At 41.6% G+C, this 23,078-nt stretch overlaps 1 protein-coding gene across 1 annotated transcript in view; it reads right to left on the reverse strand.

The window, feature by feature from the left end:
• Positions 1-23,078, reverse strand: part of LOC122788668 (neurotrypsin-like) — a 557,316-nt gene that overhangs the window by 150,430 nt on the left and 383,808 nt on the right. The window lies entirely within an intron of this gene.

Consider the following 23,078-nt stretch of genomic DNA (forward strand, 5'->3'; position numbering starts at 1 on the left):
CCATGGGTTTCTCCAGCTCCTCTGCTCATTTCAGCACCTTGTAAACATTCGCAGAGCTGTGTGACATGACGTCACCACTCAGCGTGACTGAAAACTTTTTTCTGTTTTCCATGTGTGTAAGTGTAGTATGGAAGAATAGCTGTGGCAGGGCTAGTCACCCGGCAGTGTGAACCTTGGCTTGAGATGATTGTCACTGGCTTAAATTTTTTTTAAGTATTCAGTAAGAGTGACTTTAGCTGAGAATGCTTGTCTTCATAAACCTTCTCACTGGAATCCTGTTACAGGAAGCTCACCGTGCTTAGCTGTGGTGCAAGTAGTGGAAGTGGGGTGTTTTTTAACTCAAACACAGGTAATTCCAGTGCAGGCAAGGAGGATGTGCTGCAGACCTGTGTAATGCTCATACCACTGCTGAGTCCTTTTGAGCTTTGACTTCATCTACATGTACTCACTCACAAGTTCTTCTTAACAATCTACATTCCTCCACTTATTGTTGTATGTCATTACACTTGGGTAAATTCCTATTAATTTTCTGTGACAACAGCACTTACACAAGGGATTGATACTGACACAGCAGGAGCATAATGTCTTCTCATTCTGGACAGCTTTTGTCTTTCAACCTTTTATTCCTCCTTTAGGTGCTTTATGAATTCAGACTAGCACTGACATGCTCACCTTTCAGAGCATGCTCAGTTTCTCCCTTCCTGTTCCATATTCACCCCACTTTATGGTAATGCAAGTGGAACTGTGAAGTGAACATAGCAGATCTTTCCTTTGAGAGGGAAAACAGACCATGCACATCTGAGAAATATGTCCTAATCATCACTTGGCCCAATTAAGTATAGCCTGCCTCACTCCTAAATCATTAGCATAGTGACATGTAAGGTGCAGATGTATAAGCCTACTGTAATATGAGTTTGGGCATCACCTTGTTTAAACAACACAGTTTTTTTTATATGCGACGTTATCAGAGGTGAACAGCCTATAATGAACAAGGGGATTGGCCATTAATATGTCAGTTACAAAAGTGAAATACAAATTACATTTGGTAATGGAGAATGAGCAAACGTGACAGGTAGAATAAAGTGAGTAAGAAGGGAACTTTGATTATTATTCTGTCTTGAAGATGTGGGGTCAAATGCAACCTGATATTAACAATGTCTGGCAACTGACATCTGGGTGAAATTCACACCACCAAAATGTAATTCTCTGCAAGTTCTTACAGTGATAATTTTAATATTTTTATCTGGAGGCTAATATTGACCCAAAAATGGTATCTTCCATGCACATCCTTGATGAAGGTGACCAATGTACAAAACTGACATAAAATAAGTTGTGTACTCACCATAACATTCCATGCTTGTTGTCCATCTCACCTTCATTCATTGCTGGATGGGTTCAGAACTGAGAATCTGTTCCAACTCGGCCTATACTAAAGCTCAAGAGCTTCCACTGGCTCGCGGCTATACCCTATCCCATCATGCCTTGGGAAGATTATCCAGATCTTGTTTGCAAATCCTAAACTAGTAGTACCTACATAAAACCATGTCTACTAAAGGAGATAAGGAAGAGAGTCAGAGAACATGTATTTCCAATTTTGTGAGACTTCTCGATCCTCCAAGAGCAAAGGATGGGGGGAGGAGGGTGGGACGCAAGAATGAAGGTGAGAAGGACAACAAATATGGAATGTTATGGTGAGTAAATAACTTCTTAATGTTATGTTGTCCTTATCTTGCCTTCATTCATTGCTGAATGGGACAGTGTCTCTAGCACCTTCTTTCTTGGGTGGCTCAAAGGAAAATACTCTTCAGAACAGTGGACCCAAAGGAAGTCCTGTTACTGGAGGCCACAACCACTTTGTAATGAGTAATAAAGGTATGAGGCTTTACCCATGTCACTGCAGCACAAATTGAATCTATGGGTAATCTAGCCTGAAAGGCTAAAGAGGTTTCAATAGCCCTTGTAGAATAACCTTTTATCTTTCCTGGAAGTTATCTATTTTGAGATAAAAATGAGAAGGTTATGCAATCAGTAAGCCATTTTGAAAGAGTGACTTTAGATATTGGGCCACCCTTTTTCATATCTGAAAAGGATACAAATAATTGGTCTGATTTTCTGAATTCCTTTGTTCTGTGCAGGTAGAAATGTAATTGCCTGTGTACATCCAGTTGATGTAACCTGTATTCTGCCTTGTTGTCATAGTTTGGGAAAAACACTGGGAAGTCAATGGATTGATTTAAATTAGTCTCAGAACATACCTTAGGAAGAAAAGTCGGATTAGTTCTCAGGGACACACCATCTTTGTGGAAAATCACATGGGGGAACGTATTGATAATGCTTGGAGTTCTGATACCCTCCTGGCAGATGTGATGGGTACTAAGAAGATTGTTTTCCACGTTAGGAACTTTAGATGATAAGATGATGCAGGTTCAAAGGTAGGAACGATTAGAGTGGACAATACCAAGTTGAGGTCCCAAGGAGCTGGTGGTTCTTTTACTTGAGGCCTTAGCAAGAAAGTACCTCTCAAAAAGGCCTTGAAAAGTTTATGGAACATGACTTTGAATCCCATTTCTTCAATATGGTAGTTTGATATAGCAGCCAATTGAACTCGTATGGTTGCCGCTGCTGCACCTTCACTGAAATGTTTTGCTAGGAAGTCTAAAACAGATGTGACGGGGGCCATGAAAGGTTAAATGTGATTGCTGAGTGCCCATCAGGAAAATCTTTTCCATTTGCTAGCATAAAGCTTTCTGGTTGTAGCCTTATGGGATGAGACCAGAATGTTTCACAGCGGGAGAACTATTCAGAAACCTGGCAAGCTGTGGAAGTGGAGCAGCCAAGCTCGTCCCTGATGAATGAGTCAGGAGGTCTGGAACTGGGTCCAGAACCCACGGCTCCTTTTGTAGATGGGGCCATAGGAAGGGGAACCAAATTTGATGAGGCCAGTATGGGGCGATGACTATTATCCTGCTTCTCAACGTGTTTGCTTTCTGAAGGACTTTGGGGATCAAGGGAACAGGAGGGAAAGCATATAGAAGACCTGGGGGCCAATCATGTACAAGTGCATCCCTTGGTGATTCCCCCAGAGGGGAGATCAAGGCAAAGTAGCTGCTGCATTTGGCATTCATGTATGTGGCAAAAAGGTTGCTGCAAGGCTGGCCCCACTTGCGAAAAATCTGCTCCACAATTTCCTGTTTCAGGGACCATTCATAAGGCATTAGAATAGCTCAGCTGAGTTTGTCTGCTATCACACTGGATTTCCCCAGGATATGTGTTGCTATTAGAAAGTGTTGGGAATAGACTGCCTACTGCCATACTCTTTGAGCTCTCGACATAGGGGATAAGATCTGGTTCCTTGTTTCTTTATATACCACACCACTGACATATTGTCTGTCTGGATTGCAATCGTTCCTAGTGGAAGCAAGTTGTGGAATGCCTGCAATGCCAAAAGCACTGCTCTCATCCTCTAGAACAATGATATGCAAGTGGTTTTCATATTCCTGCCAAACTCCTTGGACAGTCTTCCCCAGATAATGCCCCCCCCCACGCTATCTGGGCAGCGTCCGTGGTCACTGCAGCTATTGGTTGCGGGGGAATGAATGGTCTGCCCAAATCCACCTGAGTAGAATGAAGCCACCAATGCAGATTCCTCTTGCAGGATTCTGTTATGACAATCTTATGGGACATGGGTAACTCCTACATGGACCACTGGATGAAAAGTAGCCACTGGAGAATTCTCATGTGCAGACAAGCAAAGGGTACTAAGATTATTGCTGCCGCCATGGTACCTAAAATCTTCAGAATAGCCCTTGCTTGTACTTTCTTCTTTGTTAAAAGGTATTGTACTTGTTGACATAGGGTTTGTATCCTGTCAGAGGAAGTTTGGCTACCATGTCTCTTGTGTTTAAGTCTGCTCCTATGAATACAATATGTTTTGATGGCAACAAGGCAGACTTTTCAAAGTTTATCATGAAGCCTAGTTGAGAGCAAAGGTGGATGGTGGTGTCTCTTTGCTTTGGTTAGTAGATACTTGGTGGTGGCAGTTAAGAGCCAGTTGTCCAATTATGGAAATACCCAGAATCCTAGACACCTCAGTTGAGCCATGAATACTGCCATGCATTTGGTGAACTGTAGTGAGACCATTGGGCAGAGCTCGGAATTGGTAATGACTGGCTCCCAGCCGAAAGCGTAAGTGACTCCTGGATAGCCTGTCCATCTTTATATGGTAGTATGCATCCTGGAGATTTATCAAGTGCATCCAATTGTCTTTCCCCAAAAAGGGCAGTATTGACTGCAGTGTCACCATCCAGAACTTTGACTTCTTTATGGACTTGTTTAGTCTGCTGAGATCCAGAATGGGCCATCAGTCCCATCTTTTTTGGAACTAAAAAGAACCTTGAGTAAGTTCCGGATCCAATTTGGTCTGCGGGGACGTTTTGGATGACTCTCTTTTCTAGCAACCTTTGTACCTCTAGGGTGGCCTGGTCCCACTGACTGGGTGGAATATCCAGGACTAATCTTTTTCTAAAGGGGGAGAGGAAAAGGGTATACAGTAGCCTCCGGATATGATCGCTTGTACCCATTTGTCTTTTATTTTTAGCCAGGCGTTTGGGTACAGTGACAAGTGACGCCCGACTACCTCCAAAGGTGGACATACGGGACTCCTTCCAGGAGTTCTGAAAGGGCCCACCAAGGAATGTATCCCTGTCGCCCTGGTTTTGTGGACCCCCCCCCTCTGCTGCGAGGTTGGCTTCTTCCATTATTTCCCCCTCTGCCCATGGGGGAAGAATCACCACGTGCATCCATAAAGGATCTCTGGGACTTATGGTACCACATTTTCCCCCCTTCTAGCCCTTGGGGTAAGGTCTGATAGGGAGGAAGAAATGGACTCCAATGGCAGAAAGAGTCTTACCCTCTTGCTTGCACCTGGTTAGAGTCTCTCTCACTTTTTGCCCAAACAATGACAAGCCATCAAAAGGGGTGTTGATAAAGGAAGACTTGAAGGGCTCTGCAATCTCGCATAAGCGCATCCAGGAATACCTCCTTAGGGAGATTCCTGTACCTGCTGCCCTACTTGCTCCATCGGCCACATAAGAGATAAGTCACATGGAAGAGTTTACCATGGAATTTAAGGTGGAAAGCTGAGAGGTCACCTTGTCTGAAACTCCCACAGCTGTAGAACCTTGGAGGGCATCACCTAGCTCTTTCAGGAGATCCCTCTGGGTCAGATAGTTCAGTGACCTAAGGGTGAAGGAAGCTGATGAAAACATATGCTTTCCATATCTGTCCATCATACAAGATTCTTTATTCGGTGGATGGACAGATGAGGAAGTCTCAGACAATTCCTTTTTGGTGGCTGCCGCCACCACTATAACATCTACCTGGACACCTTTTGTGAGGAACTCTATCAGAGGGTGCTGTAATAAATTTATTTGGCCTCCTTGGAACAGGTTCCACAGACTCTGGAGAGCCCCACGCCTTCCAACTGACTACATTCAGGAGCTGGTCAAATGGCAGAGTCACCCAAGAGGTGGAGGGGTGAGACCCAAAAGCCTCAGGTACACTGGACTCATCCTCAGGAGGTTAATGGACTTTCAGCTACCTCTCTGTTTAAGGATCTCTGGGATGTCCACAAAGGAGACATCCTCAGAGGGTGACTGTGGAGACCCTTCTGAATTATCGAGGTCCATGTCTGAAGTGATTGACTCCCCAGGGGAGTCTAGATGTTTCCTCTTACATAACCTCTTCCGAGGGACATCTTCAGAGGGGTACTCAGGAGAGATTTCAGAAGAGATGGTTTCATCCAGTGGGGTGTCCTGGGACTTCAGGTTTTCACACCTGGGAGGGAGAGATGGCAAAGAGACAGACTCTGGTGCTTTTGGGGGAAGAGTGTTAGAATCAGAGTGTGGAGCTGTCTGGGGAGACAGCACTCTCTTCATGACCTCGAAAGCACCATGGCCCCACTCCAAGGGAGCTTCTGACTCCGAAGAACCAGGAGAATCCCCCCCGAGCCAAGACGATGGACTCCGAGGCCACAATGTAGGCACCAAGCTCACCTGCGCCAAAGCCCCGAGAGGTAGATTCAGATCAGACAATTGTCCAACTCGACTCTCCTCCTCGGACCTGACAGGGGAGTGTCGGCCCCTAGACCCCTCAAAATACAATGGAACTCAGGAGGTCAGAGCGGTAGTTGGTACCAAAGATCTTGGAGCAGGTCTCGGCCTGGATGGTTCCACTATAATCGGATCCAAGCACTCTGGCTCCGAAGCCACAGCATGGGTCAGGAGGAGGAATCGACAAAGGGGAAGTGATGGTTGTTGGTCCCGAATCCTTCTGGGTTGGGGCTGACAGAATTTTAGCCAGCACTGGCTTTCATAAAAGCCTATTGACCACCTGCTCCACATTGTTGTCTGAAAGGCTCCTGGAGGATCAAGAGGATGGGGTCGAGGATCTCACGGATTGTAAAATTGGAGAGTGTAGCACCAAGGAGACAGGTTCCAGGACTAGGGACTGGCTCCGAAGGTGAAACTCTGCCTAAGAGGTAGCTGGTTTGGGCCTGATAGCCTTTGGGTCTGAGGATGATTCTTTTGCTTGCTTCTTCATAAGTTCCGATGATGAAGCCATGGACGAAGATCTTTTGGAGGATTTTTCTGATCTAGCAGATGAAGAGTGATGGGAGGGTTTTGAAGAACTCGGAGTCCCTTCCAAAGCTTCAGTATAAGGTACCTTCAACAAGCCCCTGACAATCAGCTTGTTCTTTCTCTCCATAAGCACTCTGGAGCTGAAGGCATAGCAAAATGAACAAGATTCTTGTAGGTGGACAGCACCTAAACAATACATGCAACTGGTGTGTCCATCTGTCCAAGACATCTTCTGGCTGCACTGGTCACATTTTTTAAAACCCAAAGGTTTAGATTCTTTGGTATCCTTAGACATAACTGAGCCTAAACTTATACAGCAAACTACAAGGTAAGAGGCAAATATTAGGGAAAATACACTAAGAGCAGCAACAACATTATTTTTATTAATTTCTTTTGTAGTATTAACACATCTAATAAAAGGAAAGGGTAATTACGAGGAGAAGTCTCTAACTTAAACAACCAACTCCTTACAGAAAGGAAAAAACAAGGAAAAGGCCTCTACGTTAAACGGGCCCGATGGGAGCCCTCTTACTTAAATGGACTACCCAACGGCAAGGAAAAAGAGGATATAACAAACTATAAACACAAATTAAAGCAAAAAACTCCAAAACTCTCTAATTTAAATGAGTTTGGGACCAGAATAGGAGGAAAACACAAAGGCCTAGCGGTAGACGACGGCCAACCACACAAAATAGCACAAGAATGACCTAGAAAGACCTATAGCACACTTCTAACACTAAAACTTTACAATACACACTGTATTCAAACTGGAACAAACTTTGAAACGTAAAAGAAATATTTCCACTTAGCCTGAGTCAAGAGAAAGCACCTGATCTGTTAGCGGCAAACAAGATCTGGGTAATCATCCCAAGCCATGATGGGATAGGGTATAGCCTCGAGCTGGTGGAAGCTCTTGAGCTTTAGTATAGGCCTAGTCGGAACCGATTCTCGGTTCCAAACTCATCCAGCAATGAATGAAGGCGAGATAAGGACAATATAATATCATGTGTTTGTTTGTAATAATAATGTTTTTTTGCACCAGCATTGCACAAATACATGTAGTATTAAATTGGAGGTAAACTCTATTCCTCTTTGGATGTGAATTTACTTATTTAGAATCTGCTGTGCTAAAAGCTCTTAACATCATTTCAGAGATTGTATATTCTACATCTCTCAGTCTTATGATCACAATTTGGAAATGGAGTATTTCCAATATAAGCTCAACATTACAAAAAATAAAATTACCTCAATCTGTACAGGCCATACTTTTCCCAGAAATGACAGACCATGATCCAACACTAAATTCTCTTTCTGTTTACCAATATTCTTTTATGCCCTTTTCATAATTATTGTTTGAACATTGAGTATAAAGGTGCCACTATGACTTTCGTGATGGAAGACTTTTTCTGGATTCCCATACCTGCCACTTGGTTTATGAACCTAGCTCACCAGAAAAGCATCTTATTTTCTGAAAAATATCTTTCTTGTAACAGATTTATATCATTATTTGAAAAGGGGTAATGTCACTTTACTTTCTTTCACAGCATACTGAGCAGTTCCTTCATTATGCCTTTGATACAGCAGGTTCCAATGGCTTAGTTTGGAAAAGGGGGGGGGGGTCACAGAGACCTCTTACACCAGCACTTACAGGTTTGGCCCTCAGTGTCAGACAGGTATTTGGACCTGTTCTTTCAGGTGTGATAGTGTAGGGTTCTGGCATTATCTAAGGGCAGCTCTAGAAATGTTATCATTGATTGTTCAAGGGGCAGCTAACTGTGTATCTCCAATTTTAGAATACAGACGGGTGGGTAGCTGTACTTAAGGATTGTTGTAATGTGCCATGTGTCTCATCAGTGTTTAACACCATAGTGAGTTTCCTTTTTGTCTGTGCTGCTCTATGGTTAAGCCATGCTTCAGGCTTTTGGTTTTGGCACTGTAGCTCACAAGACAATATCTTGTGACCTAAACACCAAAACCCGGTAGTGTAACTTCTGGGGAACATGGAGTGATGACTGTGCTAAGCCCCAGTCACATCTACCTGATGAGAAGGTCCACAGGGTCAATAATTTCCACCTTGGGTGAGTACATGTAATAAGCTTTACCTCCTCTGGCCATAATGATGGCTATGATCTTCATAGTGTCATCTGTACACCTGAGGAGTTTGCTGTTGCATTCGGGATTTGCGATATAAGTAGCTGCAGAACAACCCCACATACTTTTTTCTGTCAGGCACTTATCACCTGACTTTGGACTACTGAGTAGTCCCCTCTAACCTCTTCATTGGCCTTCCTTTCCTGCAGCAAGATCTGTGTTAGATTCTGATGGAAGACACTTTTCTAAAAATGACAATTCTACCTCCGCTACCCCATGGTTCCCTCAGCTTCATATAAATCAGCTGGTGTTGCAGGTTCTGCTGGTTGCCTTGAATGCTTTATGGGGGGGGGGGTTGACACTACAACACCCATTGTTCTGAGTCAGTAACCAATCTTTTTTTTTTTTCTGATCTCAAAGAAAAGGAAGGGTGATAATTTTGGAGTTGGGCAGGTGGGTTGCCCCCCCCCCCACACACACACACACAGGCAGTTTTCTGCATGCATTTATGTGGTGTGTTTTTTTAATGGATACAGAAGGTTTCAGTAGGTTTTGAATGTTTCATATAATAGCTGAGTTGGCATTTGCTTTGTGGATCTTCTTTGAGGAGCCACAGTCCCCTCCCTTGAATGAAATGACAATTTGAGGTTGGTGATCTTCACTTAGAGCTTTTGCTGCTGCCCAGCCTTTCAGTAGAAGAATCAGAAGTGACTGATGCTACCAGGAAGCATTTCATTTATTGGATCTTTTCATCACCAGGGAGAGGCAACCTTGATGCTACAGTTAGATAAACTGTAGGTGATTTTGACCTTTCAGCTACCTGTACAATTTTGATTTTAGATATTCCATGGTGAGGATGATTGATGTGCTTTTCTCTAGTATTTCAGTCCGCAAAATCTTGTAAAGGGCAGGACCATGGCTCAGCACTGACCGACTAAGCACTTCCAAAAATGGTGGGCCTGTATCTCTAGCCTCATGTGAATAACCTTCTGCTCCTTGGGACTTGAATTTCATGATTGGCAGGCTTGCATTTCCCTCCAGTTAGACCTGCTGACTCTCTGGCTCTGACGTTCATCTGTAGGAGTCTACTTTTCTTCATTGCAATCAGAGGATTTTAGAATTGCAGGACCTTGTTGTAGGGAAGCACATTTATCCTTTCACAAAGAACTGGTGTCCTGCAGTGCTAACCCACATTTCTTGAAAAATTGTCAGAGCTGTCCTTAAATCGGTGCATCTGTCTCCATGGTCTTCTTCCAGGGACAAATACCAGGGAAGATCTTTTCACTTCCTGAGTGTGGGGTGTCTGTCTAGGTTCTGTCAGAATTAACTGCATGAGCTCTGTCTCTTTTACAGTGAGGAGAGGGAGAATTGGCAAGTGCTAAGAAACTCTTTCCAAATGCATTATTAACTGCACTACATATTGTCAACCAGCAGCAAACTAGCATTTGGAAAATGCAACTGTTGAAATTCCACACCATGGTTACTTTAAAAATATCTCCAACACGGACATTTGTGCCACAGAATCATGGCCATCACTTCACACCATAACTAGGCACTGTTGCTTGGACTATGACTCCAGGATCTCATTGTCTTTTGGCTCTTGGATGTTATAGAGGCTGGCCTTCTGAGATTTCTCTTTTGTCCCTTCCTACTGCACATACAAATTAAGTTATACATCCATATACATTGTTGTTTTCCTCTCTTTTAGATCATGCTAATTCATTATATCTGATGGTGTGGAAGGTAGCAAAGCTAGGTACATTCCCTTAGTCCTTTACATGTGCGGCATATGCTCTCAAAAGTAACACATGCTCCAGAATGTAGGAACCAAAAAGAAAATATCAGAGCTTGGAATTTTGCCCACTAAGGAATACTTTCTGACATAACCCATAACTTTTTATTCTCCTTCTGCCCAGCATGGTTTTGATTCATAAGATTCATGTAATCAAAACCAAACCTTATGTTACGTAATAGTCATTTTTGCAGGAGTTCAAGGTATGTACTGCCATAAGTAGGTATTTTTAACACTAGCAAGCTCCTCTGTATTGCATTCATTTTAATAGTCCAAAGGAAGATACCTCGACTGCCACAGCTAAAACAAACAAACTTTATTGGCAAAATTTACCAATAAAGCTCTTTTGTTTTAGCTGTGGTGGTCGACATATCTTCCTTTGGACTATTATTTCTCTATACCTTTGGATACCTGACCTTGGCAACCATCGGTTTAGTCTTGTGGATTTGCATTCATTTTAATGTATGGATTAAAACTATACCTCTGCTAATGTAGATATTTACACATCTGTAGTTTACTTTCAAGTTGGTCAGGTTTGGGAGTATAATTTTTCTTAACAGCAGATGTAGATTCAGATGCAGATAATATTTCAGGTATTTTGCATAAGGTATTATTTTATAAATGTTTTGTCAATGATATCTTTGTGATATGGAGTGGTACAAGGCAAGAATCTGGCTTATTTTTAAGTTATATAACTGAAATAACCAAAGTTTTAAGATTTAAAGTGACATCAACCACTAGTGAGATTAATTTCTAGGATATTAATATTTTAAGGTCTTCTGATGGAAAATTAGACACTACAGTATTCAAGAAGGAAGTAAAGAAGTGTGTGTATTTACATTAAGTATGCACCCTACATTTATTTGTAGTAAAAGGTCAAATGTTACATACTTTACATCTGAATATGATTGATGAATTTGAGAAACAGTTGGACAGGATGATATAAGAATTTAGTGAGCGAGGTGACAGATATAATATATTAGAGAGAGAAAGGTCAGTAGTTTTGAATGAAAAAGGAAATAGATAATGGACCTGTGTTTTCATCAGGGAGCTATAGTAGAAATACAGAAACAGACAACAGGCTTGCGAGTGATTTTAACATATAGCAGGCATACTAAGGTAGTAGAAGATATAGTGAAAAAAACATTGACATATACTGCACAATCTTAATATTATAAAAGGGTTGGCTATAGGTAGACCTACATTTACTTATAAAAGAGTATTGCATTTAAAACAAACATGTTATAAAGAACATGAAAGTTTAAACATAAGAACATTGGTAACATGACTGGTACGTATTCATTGTTATAAATGAAGCCTTTGTAAGTATATAAATATAACAAAGGTAATCCGTCATCCAATTACACAGAATTAGATTCATTTGAAAGTATAAACTGATTGTGACACTCATAACTGAGAATATATAGTAGCCTATAAAGAAATACATTTCCTTTTCTGAAAGTAAGACAAACAAAAAACTAAAGGAAAGAATTAGCAGGCATCTGTCAGATCTAAGGAGGAGCATTACCACTGATGCCATTTATAAGCATATTCAGGAAAATGAAGGACATCGTTTTAAATTTGTTGTCTTGAGTAGTGTATGAGAGAGTGAGACAGAGACGTATAACAATGGAAAACGAAAATAGGGAATACTAGCAGATTAACATATTAAGAACAAGCAAACCGCCACGGTTAAATGGGCAGATTAGCATAAAGCCGATCTTAAAGAGCAGGTATTTTAGGTAAAATTGTCTTTAATTTTTACATATTATGTAATATGACCATTCAGTATTTATAGATCTGATTTTTATATTTATTTTATAACAATCCAATGAAGTGTTTGCTAAAGCTTGTGAAGCTTACCGTATTGTGTGCTTTGCTGAGAAAACATTTAAAGCTATGCTCATAGTACCTGAGTTTTTATGCTTTTTTTAATGGGGATGATGAACACCTGCTGGTTCTACTAACTCTGTTTTTAATCATTATCCTAGCCAGGAAGTAGTATGTGTAAGGGACGTAGTAGGAAATGTTAAAATAGTAAAGATTTACAGAGTTAACAGAAAATATGAATCAACAGTAATGTCCAGTTCATAGGGTAAAGAAAGGCAGGGACTACCAAGAGAAGAAGACATAGGGTTAGAATGCACGGATATTATATACAATTCATACATATTACGTTTATGAGGAATTTACCCTGAATCTAAAGTAATGACAATCTCAAATACTAACAGTAGTTGTTAGGATTACTGTGGTCTTGTGTTTTAGCACCAGTGTTTTATTCATGACAAGAGAGTAGTTATTTTCACATAAGGCAACAATATAGTAAGAACAGTAGGAAACACATTTCACAAACAGCAAAGTCTTAATGTTAAGACAATTTTAAAAGAATATCAAATCCTTGGTTGTTACTACTGTCTTTCAGATGTATCTAACAGTTCCTTAGACCAACATTAACTTTTCTCTCTGATATTTCTCTCAGTTATCTAAACCACAGTCTGTGTAGTGTATTAATTGCACACAACTTCCTTACATGCAAAACAAGTATCTTGTTCTCTTGTAATCCTTGCCAATTCATATAATTTCTGTTAAAACACAATATATAGTACAAGAAGCTTGTATACTTAATAAAGCTATTTTGTCAACTTTGACCATTAAGCCTTGGGCACAACTTCTGTCTTTCTTGAAAGAAAAAATAAGACTGAAATTCTTACTTGTGATTTTTGTTTAGGCCACCACTGGATCAAAAGATTGGGAAAATACCCTAAAATACATCCCAGAGTAACTACAATCCCTATGGCTTCTGGGTGCACTGGCTTAATTGGGTTATTTCCTAAATGGTTATTACTGTGCTGTCTTGGTCAGAAAATGCATTTTTAAAGGATGCAAGGGAAATGAAAGCTTAACAGCAACAGAGGTTTTCTTTCCTTAATCATAATTTCTGTTCACACCATCATTGGACAAAAAGGTTGTGTAAGAAGAAAAAACAAACTTTTCTTCTCTGAAGAAGCACTTGTTGCGAAAGCGCTCACGTTTTGTTCTTATTAAATTACGTTTTATCGAGTCTTGCTCTGCCTGTTTCTGAAATTCCTTTTGCTGTTTTTTGTTTAAGCTTTAAAATGCACTTCAGAACATATAGAAAGTTATAGCTTCGTGAAAAAGCAGATGGGTAAGGCAAAATGTGAGAAAATTACGAAAAAAGTAATGTGTATGGTATGGGGAGCCAAAGATGGGAAAATACAGAGGGGAGGACTGGAGGGTGTGTGTGTGTGTGGAGGGGTACTGAAACAGTAGGCCATGGCTAAGGCACCCTTTCACCTAAGTTCAGACCTGTACATAGAGTGGTTATAATGTGTCATTGTTGCAGCTAAATGTCAGTAACTGTGAATGTCCCTTTGTGAGTTGGAGCAACATAGTGTGGTACACAGGTCTGCTCTAATGTAAGTGCATTGTAGCTACAGGTAAGTCTGTGCATTCTACACCTAAAATTTTGCAGCATAAACAAAAATGTTGCTTAGAAGGGATAGCTGAGACAGGGTGATACTTAGACTGTAAGTGTCTAGGGGCCCCCGAAATGCTAACACCAGATCTATTTTTTTTTTCTCCTGGAAGAAAAGCTCTTTGAACTGAGGTGTCTAGTTGACATCCAAGAACACAGTCCTTTGTTAAGGAGTTAAGAAAGAAGTTTGAATGTTCTCTTAGAATCCCAGTTTGTGTAAGATCTCTCTCTACCCAAGAAAGAGGCAGACAGAGAGATTGATTCCTGACACTTTGAAAAAGACTCTGCAATGATAAGCAAGTCATCTAAATAAAGAAAAATGTGGATATCCTGTATCCTTCAATTAGCTATAGCTGGAGCTGGACACTCTTGGTACAGTGGATACTCCAAAGGGTAAGGCAGAGAACTGATAATGTGATCCAGACACACAAAACCTAAAGAAACGTCTGAAGTCTGCATGAATAGGGATGTAGTGATAAGTATATCTTAAGTCTAGTGTCACCAGTAAACTTTAAAGAGGAAAAAAAGGTAACAGGTTGAGAAGTGACATCATTTTGAATTTAGGCATGATCTCAAATGGGTTTAGGAAAGAAAGATCCAGAACTTGTCTCCAAGTATTTTTCTTTCTTTAGCACCAAGAACATGCTTTAATAAAACCTAGGAAGGAGGAAGTGGTTCCATCACTCCTTGGGACAGCATGCGTTAAAGAACTGGAGTAAACAAGACAGTCTCATCTGAAGGATGAGGAATGACCTCCTGGAAAGAAGGAAGTCCCTCTCACTACCATATGTACCCTTAATGAACGAATGATGTTCTGAACCCATTTGTCTGAAACTATCCATTGCTAAAGAGAAAAATGGAGAGTCAGACTTTCTGGAAGAAAAAAAGAGGGCAAGGTGGGAGAGGGTCACAAGTTCTCTTGAATGTCTTTCAAGCACTTGTTGAACTGTTCTTTGTTTAGGGAGGTTTGAGGCTTCTTTTCAGAACCCTCTTGCCATTTCTTCTTAAATGTCTGCTTACCTGTATTTTTTGAGAAGGTTTATTCTGCTTTTTGCTAAAACTGGATGAGGAATTAGTGAATCTCTTAGAAAATTTGGAAAAGGAGGGCTGAAAAATCTTGGAGATTCCCTGGATCAGGTTACCCCTTTCCTCAAGCTTTTTAATCACTCTGCAGCACAGGGGCCAAAAAACTAAATCTCTATCCAAAGGGTAATTTAAAATCTCATTTTTATCATCTGGGTGGTTCTCAGAATTCAGCCATGCAAACCTCCTCAACACAGTACCAGTGGTCATAACCCTGGAAAAAGTATCAACGGAGTCATACACACACTAAACAATGCGTAGTGATCTGTGCAATATAATAAACTAAATTATTAAAGCAGATTTTTCCTCACAAGAAGAAACTGCAGATAAAACATTCCTCATACTTGTCATAGCCTGACAATTTAAAATTCTGAAAATCAAAGTTGCAGAAGTAAACACTTTTTATCCATGCTTATCAATAAATTCCCCATCCTTATCAGAAAGAGTAAGAATGGAATTAACTGTGGGATTGACTAAATCTATAGCTGCTGTGTCAAGTTTGAGAATAGTGTATAAAAACTTAGAGGACAGAGGAACTTTATACATGCTATCTGCTTTTTTTAGTGGCAGCTGACTATCAGGAGAATTGCAGGCAATAGCACACACATCCTCTAAAGCAGACAGAACAGGGGGAATGGGGATTGGTTCTGGAAATTCCTTTTGTAACAATTTAGCATTTTCTGAGGGATTGAGAAACTGCCATGTTCTCCCACTGAAAACACTGGCACATTCTAGCAATAGCTTCAGAGAAAGAGAAACCCAGACAGGGAAAAATCAGAAACTGAGCTCCTCCGAGTCTGATTCAGAAATCTGAGGAGAAAACCCCTTCTCTGTAAATTAGTCTTCCTGTTCAAATACAAAATCTTGAATCCCTTCAGGAAAACAGGTATTTCTCTTTCTTTTACTAGAAACTGCTGTACAAGAAAGCTCAATAGCCACAATTAAACCCCGAGCCAGACCCAATAAATTACTCCTGCCTAAGGAAAACTGAGGAGGAATAGACACAAGCTTAGTTTTCTGTTTCTTGTTGACAGGAAAAATTGGGCCGACCGAGTTAATGTCTGCAACACCTTCCCCAGGGCTTGGCACAGCATTCTGAAATGACATGGAAGCCTTTCATGTTCCCTCTCCCAGAGCTGACAAGACTGGCTCTCTCTTCTCCACTGAGGGGACCCCAAAAGCTGCATAGGAAGTGGCTACCCCTAGTCCATAGTGACTGTAGCCGCTGCACCACAGGGATCCAGGGGTAAAAAAACAAGTGGTCTGAGATATAACAAATGACCACAGTAGAATCACCCACATGTAGCTGAGGCAAATTCCTAGCCTGTAGTGGTGACAAAGGCTGTTTGCATAACTTTTTTTGTGTCTGGAAGAAGGACCAACTGGGGACACAGAAGTTTGTTCCATGGTCAAGCTGAAAATGGTGCCTCTTTCCAGGGAAGACGAGCAGCAAATGCAGGTAAAAACTACAGGCCTTTAAAAGTCAAATTTTCTCAGAAAAAAACAGTAAAAATCACTTTAAAACACTTTGCTAGGCCCAATAAAGTAAAATAAACAATTTCTACACAGAAAAAAAGGCTTTCAGTTACTTTGTGCAACTTTTATACTGAGTAGGAAAAAAAAGCACTCCCATTTAAAAGCATGATACAGTCTTGTGACAGTCTGTTAAAACAAAAACTCCTAGCTTTAAAATTGCTTTTCTGAAGAGAAAAGTGATAAAACACAAACAATATTTAGAAAATGGAAGGGTTTTCCCCAAAGGGAGCTTATCTGCCCAAGAAAAGAACAGCAACAAGTTGACTATCAATCCTCAAAAGCCTTAAAGAAGCATACTCTTTGGCAGCAGTAAAGCTCTGGAGGGCCTGACACCCAAACTTGTCCTTTAGTCAGCTCAACTCAAGCTGCCTGACAGTTTGGGAGCATGGAAGTACATGGAAGCTGGCTTGCTGTTATATCCTTAGGTTCATATGTTTATAGGTGTTTACCTGACTAATGACCAGAAGGGCCTTTTTGAGGCAAGCCATGCATCCCAAATCTCTGACAAGTTCTGATATCCTAGATAAGTGTAAGCATAGGCCTGGGAGATGAACCATTTACATGTTACCCGTGTCCATTAGAAACATAGGTGCCAAACTAGGGATGAATTTCCGGTTTACCATCCAATTGTCCAAGTTGCATTTGAATTGGTTAGGTAGGAACTCTGCTTCACATGGATGGGGAGCCTGTTACATAGATGGGGTAGTCTCTAGGATACATACCCGACTCTACAGCAGGTCCTATTTATATCATAGGCAATGTTTAAGTCTTTAGAGCGGGTAATTCTGGTGCTGTTTGTTTTGTGGATATGCAGGAGGTCCATCAGAGTTTGGTCTGACAATGCCCTGTATGGCAGGCATATGCCTGTATGGCAGGCATAGATCTCCCCTTGAAAGCCTGTAGGAGATATAACCAATATAGCTAAGGCTACTGCAGTAGTGATGAGTAAGACGAACATCAATATGCACACACAAAGCAAGCATACTTATGTGCAGTTTACAGGGTCACCAATTCACCTAACAGCAAGCCTTTTGGGATTTTGGAGGAAACTGTAGTACCTCATGAAAAATACATGACAGAATTTGCAGATTCCTCACAAAATGTATCCCAAATAGGAACCAAATAATTGAGAGTGGTGAGGCAGAACTGCTAACTGCTGCACCATTGTGCCAACCTATACATCCTGAAAAAGAGTTTTCTTCATTTTTTGCTTCAAGGCATTTCTAAAGGCCAAAGTTATGACTCCAAACATAATTTGGGGAACACCTTCAAAACTTTTCTAAAGTTCAACATTTTTAATAGCAGATTTACAAAATGTCACATATGGAACCTCATCTCCTGAATGACTGTGCTGTCTTACCATACTTATTTATTTTCATTTATGTTATGTTTGCTGGACAGAGGACCTTTTTCAGTCACAGTTCAGGCCTATTAGGCAGCAATAATATGCAAAGGTAAAAGATGGTCCATACAAAACACGTAATTAAGTAGTAGCATAAGAATATTTGGACTGCAGCAAATATTTGCAGCATATAGGTAGGACTGTGTGTGTGTGTGTGTGTGTGTGTATATATGTGTGTGCGTGCGCGTACACACATACATTTCCAATTAGACCGTCTAGTGAACATTTTTCATAGCAAAGCCCTGCACCCCTCCCCCCACATGCTATTTCCTAGGTGTAAAGATAAGGAGAAATTTCTCTCCATCCTACATAAAGGAGAGATGCATATGAGATCTAAACAGTTGAGGTAAAAAAAAGAATTACAATTAATATAAAATTAGTATAATAATCAGTATTTTGAAGCAATTACATTTGTTTTTATCAAATGAGAGAGAATGCAAGGATTTCTGTAAAGAAATGAGTATCTGACTGCTTGATGGCTTCTAGTAAGATTTCTGGCAGACAGGCAGGAACTAGTGTGGAGAAGGATTTTTCATAGATACCAACTCTAAAGGGAAGCCTAGAGAGTAGGAGAGAATTAGAATTATAAAGGGAGTAAGCTGAGTTTTTAATACACTCTTTATTAAGCAGGGGAGGGCAGTAACTTTGGTTAAGACGTTTATAGGTGAGAGTATTAAGGAGTAAGGTGGCCCTGCCATGTACCAGTTGCTATTTCCATTTGTTAAGAGTATGGTAATGTTGTTCAGATTTGCTGGAGAGGTGAATAAACTGGAGAATTTGACTTTCAGCATTTTGGAGTTGAATGGCATTATGTGATTAGCCCAGTGCTATGAATGGCAATCCATATTTGAGTCAATACATTGATGGCTATGGCTTGCTGGACTTCTACACCCAGAAGATGCGAAATCCTATAGGATAGTCTTAGTTGAGCTAACACTTTGTAGAGATGGGTTTCAACGTTTGTTAAAGGAAAGATGCCGATCGAATAGCAGACCTAGATGTCATTTCTCAGCAACACAAGAGAGAATGTGAGGCAGCAGAATTCTGCAATTGTGAGATTCTGCACCAGGTGTAGCTTTTGTTGTGTGCCAAATAGCATTAAGGAAGTTTTACATATTTACTGACTATGAGGTTATTTTTGCAAAGCCAATTTTAGATACTTAAATAAAAAAAAAAAAAAAAACTTGCGGAAGTTCGTTTTATAGACAGGTTCATAGGATGATACTAGGCTATTGCTCCGGAGGCCCTTATAAGCCTAGCTAAGAATTTCGCCCATGTTCCCTCAAAGTCAGCACCTGTTTCCCCTGTCCAGCAGGGACACAGGTGGGATCTCAGGGGTATATTTTCTGTTTCCCATCCAGTTGTCCAGGTTCCTCTTAAGGAGGTACTCTGCTTGACATGGAGAGGTAGTCTATTCCACAGACAGTGGAAGCTTTGGGACACAAATCTATCTCGCCAACAAGTTCTATTAATGTCACAGACCAGGGTAAGGCCTTGTGTGCGGGTTGCGCGAGTGGAGTTTGTCTTACAGATATGCAGCAACTCTATCAATGCTGGGTCTGAAATGGCCTTGTATGCCAGACACAGGTCACCGCTGAGCAGTCTGTATGAGACTGAGTAGAGGGACAATGCTTTTAGCCTATCTGTATAGGATAGGTGTTTGAGACCCTGTATTTTCCTGGTCAGGAACCTCTGTGGTCTCTCCAACTGCTGCATGTGCTTGGCAAGGTACATGCCAAAGGGGGCAGTGAACTCGATAAAGGGTCTGATAAGGGAGGAGTACAGGGATGTTATGACCTCCTTATTCCTGGATGAAATACCCTTATTTATGAGGTGGGCCATGTAGAAATACCTCTGTACAACAGAGACAATGTGGTGGTCAAAAAGTCAGGCTGCTATCAACCTGGGTGCCCAAGTCCCTCACGGCTGATTGCATGCTTAGTAAGTCGTTATTAATGTGATAATTAGTGGGGATGACAGTTTCCCCAAAGGGGATAATGATGCATTTCTTGGCATTCAGTTTGAGATCATGCTTCTGGCACCAGTCATTAGTTTGGGTAAGACCCTCTTGGAGGATGTTCACTTCACTAGGGGAATTTAAGTCAGAGCCCAACTTGTAGAGTCATTTGCAAACTTGGTCAGCCACAGACCACTGGTTTTGGCTTGCACCTTAGAAAAGTATATCCCAAACACTAGAGGCCCCAAGACCGATCCTTGGGGTACACTGCTCATTATAGATCTACTACTAGAGGTGGCTTCCCCTACTTTGACTGAGTGGGTTCTATGAGTGAGCTAGTTAACTACCCATCTGGTAACATACGGGTTGATGCTTAGTTGTGAGAGTTTATCTATTATGCCTGAGTGGGGAATAGTGTCAAAGGCTTTGGCTAGGTCAAGGTAGGTGGTGTGCACTATCTTCCCCTCATCCATGGCTTTGGTGACTGTTTCAAAGAAGTCAACCAAGTTCAACAGGCATAATCTCCCTTTGACAAAACCAAGCTGTGTGGGGTCAAACGTCTGGAGGTTGCCAATGTCCTTGTTTATAAGGTCCATGATGATTGTGTTCCATGGCCTTGCAGATCAGGCTAGTTAGGCTGATGGTCCTATAACTACCTGGGTCAGTGGATGCTCCACCTTTGTATAGGGGGATGACAGTGGCTGTCCTCCATTCAGCTGGGATGAAGCCGGTGCTCAGGCTTTGGTTAAATAGGGTGTCTAATGGAGCTGAGAGCTCATGCAGGATACAGCCAGGGATGTTACCGGGTCCCATGGAGACTGTATTTTTTGCCTTTGAGAGGGCATTAAATTAAGGACCTGCTGCCTGGTTTACTGATGGGAGGGGACAGGGGGTGAAGTTTTCACTGAACCTGTCTGCCAGCAGGTTGGCTATATCTATGCTGTCTGTGTATGTGGTGTTATTGACCACCAGTTCAGAGCAGATTTGGGTGTTGGCTTTGAGACTGCAGACATATGTGAAGAAGGCCTTATGATTGTCCTTGGTGGATGTGGCCAATTTGGACTAAAAGTGAGCCTTAGAGGATTTCAACAGTGACCTTATTTGCTTGTTCAGACAAAGGCGAGATTGCTTCCAACTTGGCACCTGCTCCTTCTTGGCCCTGGACAGCATTTTTTCCTTCTATTATAAAGTTTGTTCATTACTGCTGTCCACCAGACAGGTTTACTCTTCCTTGAGGAAGATGATCTGGTCCTGTCAGGTATTGCTGAGTCCATACAGCTATGTAGTTGCTCGTATAGTTTTTTGGTGTAGACTTGGACATTAGTGCTAGTTCCAACTGAAGGGATGGTGGCTGTGAAGCTGCTTATACCTGCTCTGAGAAGATTGTAGTCAGCTTTGGAAAAGTTTTTTTGTTTGACCCTGACAACGGGAGGGTCAGGGGAGATGGTGACTTCAAAAGTGATCGCTTTATGGTCGGATCTTACCAAGGAGGATGACACTTGTAGGAGTACTACAGTGGCTACTCATTTTGGTTAGGACCAGGTTCCAGGATATTTTCACCTCTCACAGGGGTGTCGACCAGCTGATCCAATGCATTGGTGTTGACAAAGTCGAGGAATCTCTGGGCGTTCATGTTTGGGCTAGAACAGGTCTTCCACTCTAGGGTTGGGTCGTTAAAGTCACCCAGGATTAGAGTAGAGGGTTGAATCTTGATGGATTCAATTAAGTCCAGATAGGTGGAGTGGGTGACCTGAGTCATGGTTGGGGGTCTGTAGCTAGCTATGATTTGAATAGTTGTTTTGTCAACAGTTAACTGCACTTAGAGTGTCTCCTGTGTGTCAGACCATCTGACCAGCCTGGAGGTGCATATGTCTTTGATAAATATTGAAACTCCACCTCTTTTGACTTTGCAGCCCTCCGTTTGGGGTCAAAAGGTATGGTAGGATGAGTAACCTGGTCAGGCTGGGGTGTTCTCCACAGCTTTGAACCAGGTTTCAGTGACTGCACAAATGTCAGCATCCTCCAAGGCAAGGAATGCTTGCAATGAGTGCAGTTTCATGCTAAGACTTCCAGTGTTTAGCAGCATTACCTTTAAATTTTGTTTATCAGAATTTTTCATGTTGGTAATTTTGTGCTCATGACTTTGTCTAAAAAAGGCACTATAGGGGAGGTAAGAGCCTTTGCCAGAAGCTTAAAGCCCAGGGGAGACAGATGAAGGCCATCTCTGGCAAAGCATCGTGGTTTGTCAATCATGTTCTCACAGGCTGTCAGGTACTGGATACTGGGTGATGGTAGAATGATGCTTAAGGCTAGGGACATATGTGCCTGGGACACACATTCAGCAAGCTCAATCATGTCTCTCTTCATATAGTCCAAAGAGGTACATCTCAAGTAATTCACACCAACATGGACTATGATAGAGTCACAACAGTACCTGCTGTTAACAGACTTGAGTGCGTGTGTGATACAGTGGATTCTAGTACCCGACAAGCAACTTACTGTGACTTTCTCCTTGTCTAGCCTGGTGAGGGTCACATCTATGTGTCTCATGATAGAGTATCCTATGACTAGTATGTTGGGTTTGTGGTTGGGCCTTACAGGCTGTGAGACACAGACGTGTGTACTATGTGTGATGCTTGGTGGTGTGGGTTGTGATGTGCATGCGTGTTTTTGCTTTGGGGGTCTTTTTTTGTTTAGGTATTTTTTTTTTAGAACCCCCGCATATGTAGGAGTGTGTTGTACAGCTGTGGGTGGTGTTAGAGGTCTGGTGTTCATAGTGTTTGTGCAGACAACCTTCTCAGTGCCAGATGTACTGGCTTGTGACTGAGACAGCAAGGATTCTAGGTTCTTAATGGGATTGCATCTCTCACATATTGTGTTCCTTGGTGGTAGTAGTAGAGGATTGTTTGTGTACATAAGGCAGTTGCTACACTGTCTCAGGATGCCCATATCAACCAGACTACCAGGAGAAACCATAGGAAATTGTACATCCATGTTTATCAAAATATGTGGAAGAGAGAACATGGATAGTAGAGTGGGTACTATCTGAGGAGAGTACCTACAGGTGTGAATAGGGCTGGATA

The sequence above is a fragment of the Protopterus annectens genome, chromosome 14.part0, assembly GCF_019279795.1.
Source record: "Protopterus annectens isolate FY-2018-M chromosome 14.part0, PAN1.0, whole genome shotgun sequence".
NCBI classification, from domain to species: Eukaryota; Metazoa; Chordata; order Ceratodontiformes; family Protopteridae; genus Protopterus; species Protopterus annectens.